Below are 18,592 nucleotides of genomic sequence, written 5' to 3'. Positions count from 1 at the left end.
AGAAAAGAGGAATTTCTATTTTCAAGGTGCATAAGTGGTGCAAATAGAAAAATAAATAAAAATGGTTGTCATTCCATTTATGGAGGTGTGTAGGTGGAATTCTAAAAGCTTTTGGACATTTCCTTACATCATGCATTTAATATTTGTTGGGCCACATGGTGGTGCTTAGTTGTATTTGGATGGGAATTTAAAAAAAATTGTAAGGTAGTTGCATTTACATTTTATCCCACATTGGTTGTGTTTTTAACACCTTGGGTGGTAAGTGCCTATTTAAGCAAGGAATATGAGCATTTGTAATCAAAGCTTCAAGGTGTGATCTCTTCTTAGTAGCAACATGGAGAGAAGGAGGAAGTAGAAGAGCTAGTTTTCCTAAGTCTATGGACAGAACGTTGAATGACAGGTAGTTATAGTAGGATTCTAGTGCAGTTGCAAGCTTGTGAGAAGAGCTAGTGGTTGCAATTTAGAAACAAGGAGATTTCTTGGTGGGCTTGCAAGCACAAGTTTAGATCTTCCTTGGAGGTTTCTACTAGAGTGTGGATCTAGACTAGCTAGGGTTTGGATTTGATCTTGAGGGATCTTGCAAAAGTGTTATTGTAATTTCTATTATATTTGGCCATAATCAAGAAGGCCTTATAGCCTAATACATTGCATGTAAACAATAATTTTATGAATAAAGAGTTTTATTTGGTATTAGTTTGAGTATCTTATGTTATGTTTTCACTGTGTAGTTATTTATTGGGGGCTAGGACATCTCCTTTGGGGGTTCTCCAACCTTACACTGCAGCAATTACGAAATACAATATACAAACCCACATGGGAACTTTTCTTACAATAGTCTACAAGATAAAACTATGACTATCACCCAAAACTACCCTAGACAACCTATAGGTCTTCCTTATATAGGCATTTTCACTTCCCAACAAAGTTCTAAATACTAAGGCCTAACCCTTGAGGCTAAACAACCTCATATTATATTATTTTATTACACTTCATTATATATAATCGACTCAAGTCAATTTACAAATTACATTTTTAGATGGAAAACTTCTAGAGACCATAACTAACAAATCATTGACCTATTAGGATATTATAAACCCATTTTAGAGTCCTTGACTAAAGTTCTATAATGAGTGGACAGTGCTAAGAGAATGGAATAGTGTGCCTCATAGTAGGTGTATCATAGTCATGCTCTAGGCCATGCTTAGGAATAATATATTCAAACTAAGGACTATTTTTCCTGCTATGAGGTGCATTTAATCTTGTCAACCCAAGGACATATACTTGAAATGGTCGGCACAATATGTGCACTAGATCTCTTAATGAGTCACTAAGCTTATGCTACAAGAAAGTAAAATCAAAGGAAAAGAACTTACACTATTGCTATAGGAAACTAACACACTTAACTCTATGAATACTGGAAATACAATGAAAGGATAAAAAATATTCCAACGTAGTTCATCCACAATAACTATTCTCACATATGTTGTAGGAACATTTACAAAGTGCGATGCTACAGGAAGGAACTTACAACTTCTAATTATGAAACTAAGAATGCTTGGAAATAAATCTATTCTATCCTAATCTAATCCACCTTCCAAGTGAGCCCCCTTGGTCCGCTTCACTAGACTACTAACACAAGATAGAAGCCAAAACTATTTCATTAGATTTCAAAAATTCATTACATAACACAAAACTAGAGAAACACAACTATAAAAGTCAACAGTCTATTCTCATAAACTATTTCTTCTATCTAGCTTAAAACTAACACACTTAGGTCGATTCCTATATATATATATATATATATATATATATAGGAAATCAACACTTATTCCATAATAGAAAAGTAAATGCCCTAGCTTTAAATCCACAGGAGAAAAAATAGGAAGATAACAACTGAAGGCAAGAAGAAGGAATAATGGCTTGAGGTGGGAATAATAAAGTCTAAACATCTGCTTGCCATAGAATAAATGCAAAGAATGGAATAAGTCTTCATAGCTCCTCCTTACTCACTGTCATGTCTTCTGGAATCATTGCAACTTCCCTCCATTGTGGCTACTCCTTAGCATTCTCCTCTCCTTGAATGTTGTTGGCACTCAACTTTTGAATTCCTCCAATCATCTTTCAATCTTCATTAACAGGTTAGTTTTAATACAAAGACATGTTTGCAAGTAAAAATTTATCAAATTAAATTCAAATATAAGAATGCACATTTTGATAACTATATGAAAGACTGCATACTATGTATAATACTAGCAAAAAGGTGGCATAGTTTCTACTCATAGGTTTATCACATAGGTCCATAGATGTTTTGACAAAGATAAAACAGACTATCAACAAAGTATCTTAAAACTATTATGAAATAAAGGCAAATTTTGGTCTCATCATCTCCCCCCTACTAAACTAATGTTTGTCGTCAAGCATTACAATTCCTTGTTAATGACCTGAATTCTCCAATCTCTGTCCTTCCTTTTTGGTTGCTCTTGAAAGTGTAGTAAAATCCTCTAGTTCTCTCCCACACTTCCCTTCTGTGATCTTCCTGTAGCTTGTGAAGTCTATTGGAATTAATGTCATATAATGGCCATAGAACATTGGAGGTTACATGGTTAGGGGACACCACAACTCTGGTCTGATCTATTTCCCTAACTCTAAATATTTTTGAACCCTATTAAATGTTGCTTCCAAGTTAGTGGGACTATGTGGTTCTGACTTTTTAAGAGATTCAGGCAGTCTGGCCGATCTACTCCTTGCACTAGTCATAGCTCTCTAAAAAGTAAAGTAGGGCAAATATTCATAATCAACATTAACTTTAGCTCTAGTAGAAAAGATCCTATCCCTTACTTTTGGATTCTTCTTTCCATAGGTTAATGTGAACCAATCCCTAAGAACTTGATCTAGTTTTCTACTCTCTACTCTTAAAGGCAAAGGTTTTATCCTTTCCTCATCACTGTAATTATTTAGCTACCTATCATAATTTACTTCATTAGACATCCAGAACAAGAGGGGTCTTAAGTGTATATCTCATATGTAAAGCAAGGGATTCCATTGAGTCTCTAAAGGGATAACAAAATTATGAACATATAATTCACAAAGTAAATTATGCTACCAAGGTGGCAAAGTCTGATATAGTCCATTAAATTCTTGTGCTAATTTGAACTCTACATTAACATTCTTAAGAGTTAACATTAATTGAAACAAAAGAAATTGCTCTTTCAAATAGAGAGCATAAACTCTTGGTGGTGGTCTACAAGCAAGGGCCTGATCAGCTAGCTTGAGGGCATGGTCCATTCATTTCTTTTGGCTTGCTAACTATTCCTTTAAATTTGCAACTTCTTGACCTTGAGATACTATAACCTTATTCATCTTTTTCTTCTCTTCTTTCCACAAGGCTTCAGAAAATAGATGTTGTCCATACAATTGAAAAAGGAGTTTATGTAGTGTGATAGAACCACTATCTTCTTCGTGATCTCTTTTCCTTTTTTTCTATTCCCACCATAAATGTTCTACAACACTTGTAATCCATGTTGACTTATGGGGAACAAGAGCAGTGTTTGGATCAACATATTTAGGAACTGGTTCATCCCTATAGCTGGAAGTACCTAGTAGGTCTACTGGGGCATTATCTAGACTTTTTTCAACTCCATCCCTACATTTCTTAGTAGGATTTTTGGGAATACTTGTAATCTCAAGATGGGGAGGAGAGTGGATTGAAACAATTTTCATAGGGGATTCCCTAGTAGATGTTTTAGATAGAGTGGAATCTTTAGAAACTTGCCCTCTCATCCTAGGGCTTCTCTTTACAAGGGTTTCTTCTTGCAACACAACCTTTTTCCTACTTTTTGCTTCGGGTGTCTCTATTTCAGGAGTGGTTGTTGCAAGACTTTTCTTTTTTCTCTTTTGTCTTAGAATTGTAGGGCTCAACTCTTCCTTTTCTTGAATAGAGATTTCTTCCTGCGGTTTCTGTTTTCTCTTAGCTTTCCTAGTAGTAGGTTTTGGAGTCTCTTGCACAGGTGAAGGCACATTCTCTGGGATAGGAATAGTTTCTTACACATTTTCTTGGGTCTTTTCAACATCTACCTCTTGGGTATTTTGTTCAACAGGCTCACTAGTAGGAGCAACATTTTCCTCACTAGGTTGTTCACTAGGGGCAGCTTGGGGTTGCAGAGTTTTGGCTTAAACAAATTCATCCCATGTCATGAGAGACATATCTCTAAGTGACCTCTCCATTAGTAATTTGATTAAAGCATGATGACTAATAGAATTATCTTTTCCCTTCTAAGTCTCTTCTGCACTAATACAAAGCATATTATATAGGAAATTTGGAATATTTACTGCAAAATTATGCCTTACACAACTAAGTAACTTTAAATGGTGTGCATGCAAGTATGAGAATCTTCCTTCACATATAAAATACCTAATTATGTGCATGGCTAATTCATTATATGGTGGCAACAGTGACATTCTCTTGCAGCCTTGCTTTGTAATGTCCATTTGAGGATCACGTAGCCTAGTGAATTGAGCTCTTGTTGACCTTGCATCATGTGTGTTGGGGTAATGTTCTCCAACTGTAGGTAACCCAATCACTTTAGCAATCTGTTCCTTTTTTTTAATCACCTTTAAACCCCAAATAGAAGCTTCACCCTCATCAAATGTCCTTGTAAATTTTGCAGCTACCTCCTCATCAAATGCGGTCAAACTCAGAAAATACCCTAGCCATCCTCATGCATTAAACCTTCTCATAGCTTCTATGTCCAAGAGTAACACAGTGTATTCCATTGGTTCTCTCTTCTGCAACTATCCACCCATTCTCTTAGCACTTCCTCTTTTTACTCCGATTTCCCCTTTTTGAATTCAAGCTTCAAACTACTTCATTATTTTGCAGACTTAATTCACACTTCCTTGTTTAAACCAAGCAATTAATGACATAAAAAATTGTTATGCACAATAATATGACTTTTAATGAAGGAAAATCATGAATATGTGTGAGAATCATCCAAAAATGGGGTTTGGATCACAAAAAAATTTAAACATAAGTCAGATCACAGCTTGACACAGAAAATCATTAAAAAATAGAGAGTACAACATATCACTTGTGTACTTATGGCAATTAATTTTCATTAATAAAGGGAATGCAAAGATTTGGAAAAATGTTTATGGGTAAATAAAAATGCCATTGGATATTAGTGACCTTCCCTACCCCCTACTAAATTTGAACAAGTGTCCTCACTTGTTAGACCTAATACAAGTAAGGGACTGGCATAACACTGCCATAATATAAACTATGAAGTATTAAATATAATTAACAAAATCTACGAACTATAAGTGAATGATAATTTGAAAATTTTATACTTATCATCTTGATTATTGCACGTACCAAAAAGGTGGCAGAAGTGATATCATCATTGGTAGCATCCGTCAGCATCTTTCATTGTTTATTGAAAACATGAAAAATTGATGACGTGGAAAGTGGATGGATGGGAGATAAAGAAATGAGATGAGGTGGATGGGTGGAAGGTAGAGAGATGAGATGGAAAGAAAAAGTGATAAGAAAAGTGAACTTTATGTGAACATAAAGTCTTTATTATGAGCATAAATGAAGAAACTAATGTTGAAGGGTGGCAGTTGGAATGTTGATACCTTCGACTGTAGGAAGAGTTACTTGATTTGTTTTTGAATCTAGCTATTGAAATTGTTGTAGGAACTTTGATTTTTTTTGGGGCCATTTTATAATTTCAATCTGTGACCATTGACTAATAGTTTGAAGGGTACCAAATCAATGGTAGTTAGTTCAATAGTTTCATTATCAAAGACATGACTAATTTCATATGGTCCCATCCATCTTGTTTGCAACTTTCATGGCATATCTTTGAATTTGGAATTAGATAGGAGTGCACAGTCACCAACTTGAAATTGTTTACTAATAATATCAGAATCATGTCATTGTTTTCTTTGTTTCTATATTAGTTTAGTATGTTCCAAAGCAACTTTGTGCATCTCATCCAAAGAGTTAAGATGTAGGAGACATTCCCTTTGTGCTACAGGAAGTTCAATATCTAATGCTAATGTTTTCCTTAGAGTTTTATGTTCAAATTCAATAGGAAGAATTGCTACCTTACCATATAAGAGCTCAAATAGTGTGAATCTTGTAGTAGTTTTCCAGTTTGTTCTGTAAGCCCAAACAACTTCTTGTAATCTGTTGGTCCAATCCCTATGGTGCAAATGGACTATTTTTGTTAAGATGTTCTCCAGCTCATGGTTTGGGACCTCTACTTGTCCATTAGCTTGAGGATGATAAGGACTGGATTTTTGATGCCTAATATTATATTGTTTCATCAATTCTGAGATCAGATTAGAGGTGAATTGTGCACCTTGGTCAGTGACTAGCTCCTTGGGTACACCATAGCTAATAAAGATCTCTTCATATAGAAATTCAACATTTTTTTCATCGTGAGCATGCTTCATAGCCTTAACTTCAACCCATTTTGTTAGGTAATCAGTGCACATAAGAATATAGGATTTCCCATTAGATGGAGGATCAATTGGTCCAATGAAGTCCATTCCCCATTTGTCAAATGGTGCTAATGCCATATGAGGATTAAGAGGCATTTCATCTATTCTTGTTGGCCAACCCATCTTTTGACAATTTTCACATTTCCTTGTATAGTTGATTGCATCCATGTCAAGTGTATGCCAATAATAACCAGTTGACAAGATTTTGAAAGCTATCATTTTTGTTGCAAAGTGTCCTCTACATGGTTCATTGTAACATGCATGTAGAATGTCATATGTCTCATCTTCTCTCACACATCTTCTCATAACTTGATTAGGTCCAGTGTAAAACAAGAGATTATCTATCTAGGAGAAACGAAAACTTTTCTCTACAAGCAGCTTCTTTTCCTTGTAAGAAAATTGTGCTAGTATTTTATTGGCTGGAATGTAGTTAGCAATGTCTGCATACCATGGAGTTTGAATAGCAATATGAAACAAATTCTCATCCAGAAATGCATCATCTACCAAAGTAGTGTCAATATCATCATGATGGATTCTTGATAAATAATCAGCTACAACATTGGCTTTTCCAGGCTTATCAACAATAGTTATATCAAACTCTTGCAACAACAGTAACAATCTTGCTATCCTACTTGTTATAGTAGGTTTGTTCATAAGATATTTTATTGTTGTATGATTAGTATGAAAAAATGGAATAACTAGTTATGTAATGCCAAAATTTTTTGAGGGCATAAACTACTGCTAACAATTCTTTTTTAGTCACAGTGTAGTTTAGCTCTGGTCTATGAAGGCTTTTACTAATATAATAGATTGTGTTTTTAAGATTTTGGGATTGTTGTGCTAAGACTACACCTATGGCATAATCAAAAGCATATATGTGTGTGTGTGTGTGTGTGTGTGTGTGTGTGTGTGTGTGTGTGTGTGTGTGAGTGTGTGTGTGTGTGTGTGTGTGTGTGTGTGTGTGTGTCAAAAGGTAAATTCCAATCAAGGCCTTGTAAGACTGGGGCTGTAGTCTAAAGTTTCTTAAGCTGCAGGAAAGCTTCATCACATTTAGATATCCAAATAAATTCAGCTTCTTTTGTGAGTAACTTATACAAGGGACTAGCTATTTTGCTGAAATCATTTATGAAACATTTGTAATATCTAGCATGACCTGGAAAAGATCATACATCTTTTGACTTTGTAGGTATGGGAAATGTTTGAATTACCTCTATCTTAGCTAGATCCACTTGTATTCTTCTAGCGGATATGAAATGACCAAGTACTACACCTTCCTGCATAAGCATAAAACACTTTTCACTGTTAAGTGCCAAATTATGTTCTTGACATCTAACCAAAACTTTTCCAAGATTCACCATTGCTTCCTTAAAAGTGACTCCAAATATTGTGAAGTCATCCATGTAGATTTCCATACAATCATGTGATATATCAACAAAGATGCTAATAATTGCTCTTTGAAATGTTGCATGAGCATTACATAGACCAAATTGTAAAATAGAGTATGCAAAAGTACCCCATGAACATGTAAATGTGGTTTTATCTTGATCTTTAGGAGCAATACTAATTTGGTTATAACCACTATATCCATCTAGAAAAGAAAAATACTTCTTTCCAGCTAGTGTATCCAGAACTTGGTCTATGAATGGAAAAGGAAAGTGATCCTTCTTAGTAGCTTTATTCAACTTTCTATAATCTATTTCCTCCTTTTTTAGGCACTATAACCAGGGGTGACACCCATCTACTATTAGATATAGGATAAATAAAACTAGCATCAAGAAATTTTTGTAATTCAATTTTAACTATCTCTCTAAGGCTTGGATTTATCCTTCTCTAGGGTTGATAGAGTGGTAGACAGCCTTCATTTATGTATATCCTATGAGTGCATAGTGTAGGACTCGACCCTTTCATATCACTATAATCCCATGCAAAGGCCTTTTCATTCCTTTGAAGCAATTCTTTTAACTATTCCATCTGCGTGGGTGTTTAACTTAGGATTAACATGGAGATTATGACCTCTAGTTAGTTCAAAAGTGGTGGTGGATTCTATCATAGCAACTTCAGAGATTGGACTTGCTTCTAATTCACAAGGTAAAAGTGGATAAAGGATTTCAGGTTCTTTGACCAAAGTAAAATTCTTATCACACTCTTCATATGTGATTAATTCCAACATAGAACTTTCAAATACATCTTTTTCTACAATGCAACTATTAGTGAGGATACTCTGAAGTACTGAATCTTCCTCTTACAATTCTAGAAAATACTATCTATGGAACATCATGAGCTATACTATGGATTTTAACTCTACTTCTTCATCTCCTAAATATGGCCAAACAAATGTGCTTAGATCTAGTAATGGTTGGGCTGGAGGATATAAATCAAATTTCTTTGTTGCTTGGCTATTTGAGATAGTCATATTCCCTTATCTACAACTTATGTTTGCATCAGCTATGGCTAACCATGGTCTACCTAAGATGACAGGGTAACTAGATAGATTAACTTTGGGGGATAAAATCATGAAGTCTGTATGATATTCTAGAGAATCCAGGGTTACAACTATGTTTTCTATCATCCCATCAGGGGTAACAATAGAACTATCTACAAGTTGTAGAATTGTTGGCATAGCCTTTAATCCTTCTATTTGTAACTTCTTCATGGTATCATTGGTCATAACATTTATAGTAGCTCTAAGATCTATTAAAGTATTTTTAACAAACTAACCATTTATACTAACATTCACTACTGGATTTCCTAGATCAAAATATTTTGGTGTAATCAATTTTCCTAGCATGATGTCATCCAATTGTCCCACAACATGGACTATGGTGGGGTCCTTTTTCTTCCTTCTAAGCTTCTTCAAGCAGGCTTCTCTAATATTTTTTCCATAAACTGGAACATCCTTAATGGCTTGAAATAGAGGTATTTGGACATGTATATTTTTAAACTGATCAACAATATTAAAAGGTTGTTCCTCTATTTGTTCATGTTTCTTTTGTATCAGCTTTTCTAGAAAAGGAGGCTCTACTGTTGGTTGAGCTAGGGTTGACATAGTAACATTGGTTGAGTCAACAGTTTCAGCAACTGAGTGTTCTAGTACTATAGGAGAGTCTAGTATTTTAGTTATGAGAGGTAGTTTAGGTGTAGGTAAAGTTGTACCAGATCTCATATGTATATCAACAACATTCAGGGTGTAAGCAAGATACTGCTAAGCATTAACACTATACATGGGTTATTTTGGTTGTTGGCTATTTGGTTTTGGTTGAGATTGTGCTAGTAATTGTGTTTACTTTTGAGATCCAAGATTTGTAGGTGGTGGCATTAAAGCAGGTTGCTGAACTATAGGTGGTAATTGTGGAACACCAATATTTTGGTTAGGCCATTCTTGAGATCCCCTCCATTGGTTTGTAGACTGCCAATTCCTTTGGGGTGGTTTCCATTGGTTCTGTTGGTTTTGAAAGTAGTTCAGTTGGTTCTACCATTGGTTACTCTATTGGTTAGTCCAAGATGGTTAGGAATTTTGAGGCCATTGAGATTGTTGTGGGTTGTTTTTCCCAGCATTTTTACAATTGGGTTGATTTTGTGGAGGACCTTGGGGATTATGGTTTTGCCATTGATTACCATATGAATTGGAATTTTGCAAGGGATCTTGAGGCATGCATTGATGTTGAGCCCATGGTCAGCATTGAGAAAAAAAGAATACTTTCTCATCATCTCCATCTATCTTGACGTATTCAGTTGGAAGATCTTGGTTCTCCACACTTGCAACCAATTTACATTGAATATCATTCTTTTGCTTCTGGCAATGAGGGCAGTATTCTACTAGTTGTAACTTAGCTTTGGCTTGCTTCTTCTTTGTAGTCATTGTTTCCAAATGTGTAGCAACATCATTGATACTATCTTGTTTGAAATCTAACAATAGGTTAGATATCTCAAGCTTTGAAATGCCTTGACTAATTCCTTTAGTTACTATGGAATGAAGTCCTTAGCCTTCCTTCATTGTTGACCTTGAATAGTTCTAACAGATCTTCTTGAGATCATCCCAAGAAGTTTGATATACATCACCACCATTCATCAAGTCCAATGCTTATAAACAGTCACCATTCACACCTCTCAGAAAAACTAGCTTTTGTGAATCTTTGGACAATGTGTGCTGAGGGTTCTTCTATAGTGTATATGAGAAATGTGAAACATAATCTTCCAATTTTTCTTCCTCCTTTTGTGATATCCTAAAGATATCGTCCCCTCTTGAACTAGATGCTTCACAATATTCTTTATATTTATCCAGAAACAAAGCTTAATTGCATCTCATCCTAACTTCCTGTTGCATTGGCTCCTAAGCCCATGAACCATCATAGAGTTGATTCTTTCAAGGTTGTTGGAAACAATTTAAGCTTATGAGAATCAGTGTTGTAGTCAAAACTATAACAAAGGATATCAAATTCAAACAAGAAAGTATTAGGGTCTTCAGTTGCAAGGCCATAGAACTTTAGAAGAGCAGTGGGAGGTATGTTCTTAATATTAGCATTGGTTACAAGACTTGGAAGAGAAAATGGAAAAGTAGGTTGTGACATGACTGGAGGTATCAAATTATGAGGTTGGTACTAGATGATTAACAACTGGTGGATTTAGAGCAATGTTATCAAGAAACTTAGCCAATCTTACTTCAATGAAGGGTTGAAGACTGCTTATATATATGGGTTCAACTCTTGATGATGATGCTATGGGAAAAATAGGGCTTGCATCTTCAAAATGTAACTCAACTTCTTCTTCTTCAATTTCTTCATTCAAATTAAAAGACCCCCATAGAATAAATTTTTCATACTCATCTTGTCATCTTCCTCTTCAATGCATGGAATTAAAATTTTCACACTAGTGAAAAAAACTTCAAGCTAGAGATTTCTTTAAAAAAAACTATATCTAAGAACTATAACTCAAAAATGCTCCTAGCTTGACACCATCCCTAGTAACGGACCCAAAAATGGTCCACCTCACAATAGGTGTATCATAGTCATGCTCTAGGCCATGCTTAGGAATAATATATTCAAACTAAGGACTATTTTTCTTGCTATGAGGTGCATTTAATCTTGTCAACCTAGGGATGTATACTTGAAATGGTCAGCATAGTATGTGCACTATATCTCTTAATGAGTCACTAAGCTTATGCTACAAGAAAGTAAAATGCAAGGAAAAGAACATACACTATTGCTACAAGAAACTAACACAATTAACTCTATGCATACTAGAAATACAATGAAAGGATAACAAATATTCTAACTCGGCTCATCCATAATAATTGTTCTCACATATGCTGCAAGAACATTCGCAAAGTGTGATGCTACAAGAAGGAGCTCACAACTTCTAATTATGAACCTAAGAATACTTAGAAATAAATCTATTCTATCCTAATCTAATCCACCTTCCAAGTGGGCCCCCTTGGTCAGCTTCACTAAACTACTAACACAAGATAGAAGCCAAAACTATTTCATTAGATTTCAAAAATTCATTACATAACACAAAACTGGAAAAACACAACTGTAAAAGTCAACAGTCTATTCTCATAAACTATTTCCTCTATCTGGCTAAAAACTAACACACTTAGGTCGATTCCTATATATATAGGACATCAACATTTATTCCATAACAGAAAAGTAAATGCCCTAGCTTTAAATATTTAGGAGAGAAAATAGGAAGATAACAAGTGAAGGAGGGAAGAAGGAATAATGGCTTGAGGTGGGAATAATAAAGTCTGAACATCCACTCACCATAGAATAAATGAAAAGAAGGGAATAAGTCTTTTGAGTTCCTCCTTACTCACTGTCATGTCTTATGGAATCATTGCAACTTCCCTCCTCTATGGCTACTCCTTAGTGTTCTCCTCTCCTTGAATGTTGTTGGCACTCAACTTTTGAATTCCTCCAATCATCTTTTAGTCTTCATTAATAGGTTAGTTTTAATACAAAGACATGTTTGCAAGTAAACATTTATCAAATTAAATTCAAATATAAGAACACACATTTTGATAACTATATGAAATACTGCATACTATGTATAATACTAGTAAAAAGGTGGCATAGTTTCTACCCATAGGTTTATCACATAGGTCCACAAATGTTTTGACAAAGATAAAATAGAGTGTCAACAAAGTATCTTAAAACTATTATGAAATAAAGGAAAATTTTGGTCTCATCAAAAAACCTCATATTATATTATTTTATTACACTTTGTTATATATAATCGACTCCAGTCAATTTACAAATTACATTTTTAGATGGCCAACTTCTAGAGACCATAACTAACAAATCATTAACCTATTAGGATATTATAAACTCATTTTAGAGTCCTCGACTAGAGTTCTATAATGAGTGATTGTGCAAGAATCCATTAGCCAAGGTTTGACCTTGTTTTAGAGTCATTTAGGCCTTCTATATATGCATATATAGACACACACACACACATATATATACATACATACATAGATGAAAGGTTCTCCCATTAAATCCACAAAAAAATCAATATAAACTAAGAATCAACTGCAATTTGATAGAACAATGATGCAAGAACATTTTGGGTGTAAGAACAATCTTGCATCACCCAAAAATATTTTTATTTTAGTCTTTTCTATTTTAGTAAGGAGTAGTACACAAGGTGGTTACTATTTATGGGAACTTGCTATTTTTAGTAAGTTTGTTATACAAGATCAAAATGTTCTCATTTTCTAAGTGAAGGTTCATTCTGGAGTCATAAGCCTACTACAAAAATCTCATTGCTCCAACTTAAGTATCGAAGAAGTTATTGCAAATTTTTAGTGTAAAAATTTGTAGAAAAATCTTCAAGTTCACCATCAGAGGCATTAGAGTGCCTAGATGAAGTTTGAAAACATGATGGAAGGGTGCTAGCACCATTCGAAACCTACAAATCAAGAGTTGGCATTTTTTAAAAGTGGTTATAATACCCAATCGGAGCAATGGTTTGTGAGTTATGGCCTCTTGAAGTTGCGCTACTCAAAATATCTAAAATAATTGTCAAAGATGTATTTGGCTAACTCTATATGTTTTTTTACGGTCTGTCAGCCATGGGTTTTAAGTTTCAATATCTAGAACCATCCCAGGTGGCATAAAATTGTCTATTTAAGAAAGATCTGAACATTGTCTAGGACAACTCTAGGTGGTAGTTCATAGCTTAACTTTGTAGATTACTGTAATGAAGGTGCCCATGTGGGTTAACATATTGTACTTGTGAATTTTGTAATTTTGCATTTGTGGTTGAAATAAGAAGTCCATATTTTGTTCTCACATTTGTTGTTGTTTCTTTATTTCTGTTATGTGTCTATGGTTTAGGCTGAGTGTGTAGACAGATCACCAATTGTGAGTTAGTTTGCACTAGGGTTTCAACAGAAGTGCAAAAATGCCTCCATGAAGAGAGCATGGTAGAAGAGTTGTAGGTGTTACACTTGAGGGTTTTTGAGCCCTCCAAAGACAAATGAAAGCATTGTAAGAACACATTCATAGAGAAATAAATCTTTTGTAAGAGATGAAAGAAAGGATGAGGAGGAAGTAGAAGAAAATGTCGAAGCAGAGATAGTTCTAAACCCAAAAGAAGAGAGGCTTTTTAGGGCCATCTCTGAGAATGGAAAAAGACCTAAGTTTGAGGTTCCCACATTTTTAGAAAATCTTAACCCAGAGGAGCTAATTGATTGGATCAATGAATTGGAACAGTACTTTAACTATGAACATATTGAAGATCTTGATAGGGTCAAGTTTGCGAAGGAAAAACTGAAGGGACATGCAAAGACCTAGTGGTAGGAGGTTCAGTTGGAGTGAAATAGAAAGGGAAAGGAAAAATCCACCACATGGGATTAGATGATAGCTAAAATGAAGTGACAATTCATTCTCGTGGATTATGAACTTGATCTATTGAAGAAGATGCAAGGGTTGAAGCAAGTAGCAAAATTTGTTCAAGAGTATACCAAAGAGTTCTACCAAGTTCTCATTAGAATTGGTTATGTAGAAGCTGATAAGGAAAAAGTGGCTTGCTATCTTAATGGGTTAAGGCCAAGTATTCAGGATGAGTTGAGTCTAGTTTGAATGAACAATATTGAGGAGCCATACTAGTTTGCCTTAATAGTTGAGGAGAAACTAAGCAAGAAGTTTGATAATAAGAATAGTGGAATAGGTTGTGATAGAAGATCTGGTAGATGATCTTATGGAGGTCATAATGATGATCAAAAGAACAAGGATGAGGCTGGAAGTAGTAGTTAGAACTAGAGGGGAAACAATTCGAACCATTTCTATGATCAGAACAATAGAGATCAGAGTGGAAGATGCAAAGGATAAGGATATGGAAGAGGAGGCTTCTGTGGGAAATTTTTTCACTATGATGAAGAAGAGCATAGAGCATTTGAATGTACCCAATACCAAGGAAGGTTAGACCAAAGAATAGAAGGCCAGGCTAGAGTTGCACATGTTGATGAAGATGCTAGATCCTCACATTCTAAAGATGCTAAAAGAGAAATCCTAATTAACAAAAGAGTCCTGCTAAGTGGTGAGAATGAACTTGATCAAAGAAGGAGTTTATTTCACACAAGGTGAAAATGTGAAGATAAATGTTGTAATGTGATCATTGATGGTGGAAGTATTGACAATTTGGTGTCAGAAATTATGGTCACCAAGTTGAAGCTGAAGAGACAAAAACACCTACATCCATACCATATTGCTTGGGTGCAAGATGACCACAAGGTCATGGTTAATGAGCAGTACCTAGTGAAGTTCAAGATTGGTAGCTACCAAGATGAGGTACTTTGTGATATCATACCTATGGACATATGTCATATGTTGTTAGGTAGGCCATGGAAGTTTGACAGGCATGCTGTAAACAATAGGTGAGAAAATACCTACACTTTGACCAAAGATGGAGTTAAACATAAGTTGAAGCCAGTGAAGGAGAAAGAAGAAAAGGTATGTAGTGCTTCCAGAATATGTTTTGTTTATGGAAAAGAGTTTCTCAAAGGTATGAAGTGTGAGAATATGTGTTTTTCTATAATTCCAAAAGATAGTAAAGAAGAAGTAGAGGAGGTACCTACAAAAGTTGTAGATATGTTGGGAGAATTTTTTGATATTGTATCAGATAATGTACCTAATGGATTGCCTCCAATGAGGAAGATCAGTCACTGGATGGATTTGGTTCTAGGAGCTAGTTTTCCAAACAAGGCAATGCACAAAATGACACCAGCAGAAAGTGAAGAGTTGAGCAGACAAGTTCATGAGTTGTTGCAGAAGGGGTTGATTTGAGAGAGTTTGAGTCCATGTGTTGTACCAACAATATTAGCACCAAAGAAGAATGGAGAATGGAGGATGTGCATAGATTCTCACACTATCAACAAGATCACAATCAAATACAGATTTCTATTTCCAAGGATGGATGATATTATGGACTGTTTGAGTGGGGCTGAGTATTTCACAAAGATAGATCTGAAAAGTGGGTACCATCAAATTCGTATCAAAGAAGATGAAGAGTGGAAGACTGCTTTCGAGACAAAAGAAGGACTGTATGAGTGTTTACTGATGCCTTTTGGGCTAACCAATGCACTAAACACTTTCATAAGGATCATGAATGAGGTACTAAAGGAATTTATGGGTAAGCTTGTCATTGTTTACCTAGATGATATTTTTATCTTAGTAAGACATTGGAGGAGCATTTGATTCATATTCGTGAGGTGTTTGATAAGTTGAGGGAAGAAAAGTTGTTGATAAACCTGAAGAAGTATAGTTTAGTGAAGAAGAAGTTGGTGTACCTGGGATTTGTAGTCTCAGCCGAAGGAATGAAAATGGACCCAGAGAAAGTGAAGGCTATCCTTGAATGGCCTACTCCAAGCAGTGCGATAGAGCTAAAGATCTTTTCATTGACTAGCTAGTTTTTACTAAAAGTTCATACGAGGTTTTAGCAATATTTGTGGACTCTTGACTAAAAAAATGAGAGGGGATAGGAAAGAATTTAAGTGGACTATAGGAGAAAATAAGAGTTTTAATATGTTGAAACATAAAGTTACTGCGCAACTTGTTTTATCACTTCCAAATTTTAACAAGGTGTTTTAAGTAGATTGTGATGCTAGTAGTACTGCAATAGGAGTTGTTCTGAGCTAAGAAGGTAGACCTATTGCTTATTTTAGTTAGAAATTGAATGATGCAAAAAAGAAAAAATTATGTTTATGATCAGGTTTTTTTATGCTATAGTTTAAGCATTGAAGAAGTGGAGACACTATCCTCTTCCTAAGGAGTTTTTTTGTATACTGATCATCAAGCTTTGCAATATTTGAATAGTCAAGGAAAATTAAATCAAAGGCATTTGAAGTGGGTTGAGTTTTTCTAGAGTTATACATTTTTTTTGAAACATAGGAGTGGGAAGTCTAACAAAGTTGTAGAGGCTCTTAGTAGAAGAAAAATTCTGTTGATAGAAATATAGATGGAGGTGGTTGGGTCCAAGGAACTCAATACTTTGTATCTAGATGATCCTAATTTTGGTGAAGCATGGAAGGCTTCTACAAAACCTATTACATTTGATAGGACAAAGTGGTTAGATTTTATGATTTAGGATAGTATGTTGTTCAAAGAAAACTAGTTGTGTGTTCCTAGAAGTTCAATGAGAGAGAATCTTATTAAAGAGAAGCATAGTGGAGGTTGTTTGGACATTTTGGTAGAGATAAAACCATAGCTTTGGTTGTTGAGAATTGTTACTGGCCACAGTTGCAGAAAGATGTGAAAAGTTTGTATAGAGTTGCAGTGTATGTCAAAAGGTGAAAGGAGTGAAGTAGAATATAGGGTTGTATCATCCATTACCTATACCAGAGAAACCATGGGAGGATGTCAGCATGCATTTTGTTCTTGAATTATTGAGGACAAAGTGCAGGCATGATTTTATTTTTGTGGTGGTTGATAGGTTTTCAACTATGACACATTTTAGTCCTTGCAAGAAGACTAGTGATGTTGTTTATGTGGTAGAGTTGTTTTTCAGAGAAGTGGTGAGACTACATGGTATGCCAAAGAGTATAGTTTTAGATTGAGATAAAAATTTCTTTAGGTATTTCTAGCATACATTGTGGAAGAATTTGAAGATAGATTCGAAGTTCAATTCATCACTTCATCTACAAACTAATGGACAGATAGAAGCTATGAATCATAGTTTGGGAAACTCACTGAAATGGTTGGTTGTAGATAAACCAAAAGGATGGGATATGATTTTACCACAAGTAGAATTTTCATATAATAATTCTATCAATAAGAGAACTAGTAAATCACCATTCCAAATTGTATATGGAAGTAGTCCTAGAAATGCTTCTAAATTGAGGCAGTTGGATAACAGAGAGATAAGTAGTGTTGAAACAAAAGATTTTGCTAAACATTTAAAGAACATCCATGAGGAGGTGAGGAAGCACATCATAAAGATGAATATATAGTACAAGGCTAAGGTAGATGTGAAAAGGAGGTATAAGGAATTTTAGATTGGAGATGAAGTCATGGATCATTTGAGAAAGGAGCATTTTCCAATGGGTACATATAATAAGTTGAAGATGAAGAAGTTTGGAAAAGACATGATTCTAGAAATGCTTATGAAGTGGATTTACTTGTTGAATTGAATATTTAACTAGTATTTAATATTTTAGATTTGATAGAGTAGTGTGAAGGAGGTGATGGAGATGAAGTTGTAGAAGTGTAGTGGAGTATTCCAGCAACTAGTTTGGCCACAAAGGAAATTGAGGAGATATTGGATAGTTGTGTTGGAAAAAGTACAAGGAACACAACTTATGAGGTATACCTAGTCAAATGGAAAGGGAGGCTAGTAGAGGATTCATCATGGCTAGGAAAGGAGGAGGTTAACCATCTTGGTTTTCCTCTGAACACCTAAGATGTGATGGGGTCACTTCTCAAATTACCCCAGGTGTCTGATGCAGGAGCATCCTGGATGTAAGAGCAATCTTGCATCACCCAAAAATATTTTTATTTTAGTTTTTTCTATTTTAATAAGGACTATTAGATAGGGTGGTTACTATTTATGGGAACATGTTATTTTTAGTATGTTTGTCATATGAGCTCAG

Source organism: Cupressus sempervirens, chromosome 5 (genome assembly GCF_028749045.1).
Source record: "Cupressus sempervirens isolate cs-2001-9-10 chromosome 5, ASM2874904v1, whole genome shotgun sequence".
In the NCBI taxonomy this organism is placed as follows: Eukaryota; Viridiplantae; Streptophyta; class Pinopsida; order Cupressales; family Cupressaceae; genus Cupressus; species Cupressus sempervirens.
The sequence above is the reverse complement of the archived record's forward strand: the minus strand, read 5'-3'. Positions refer to the sequence as shown.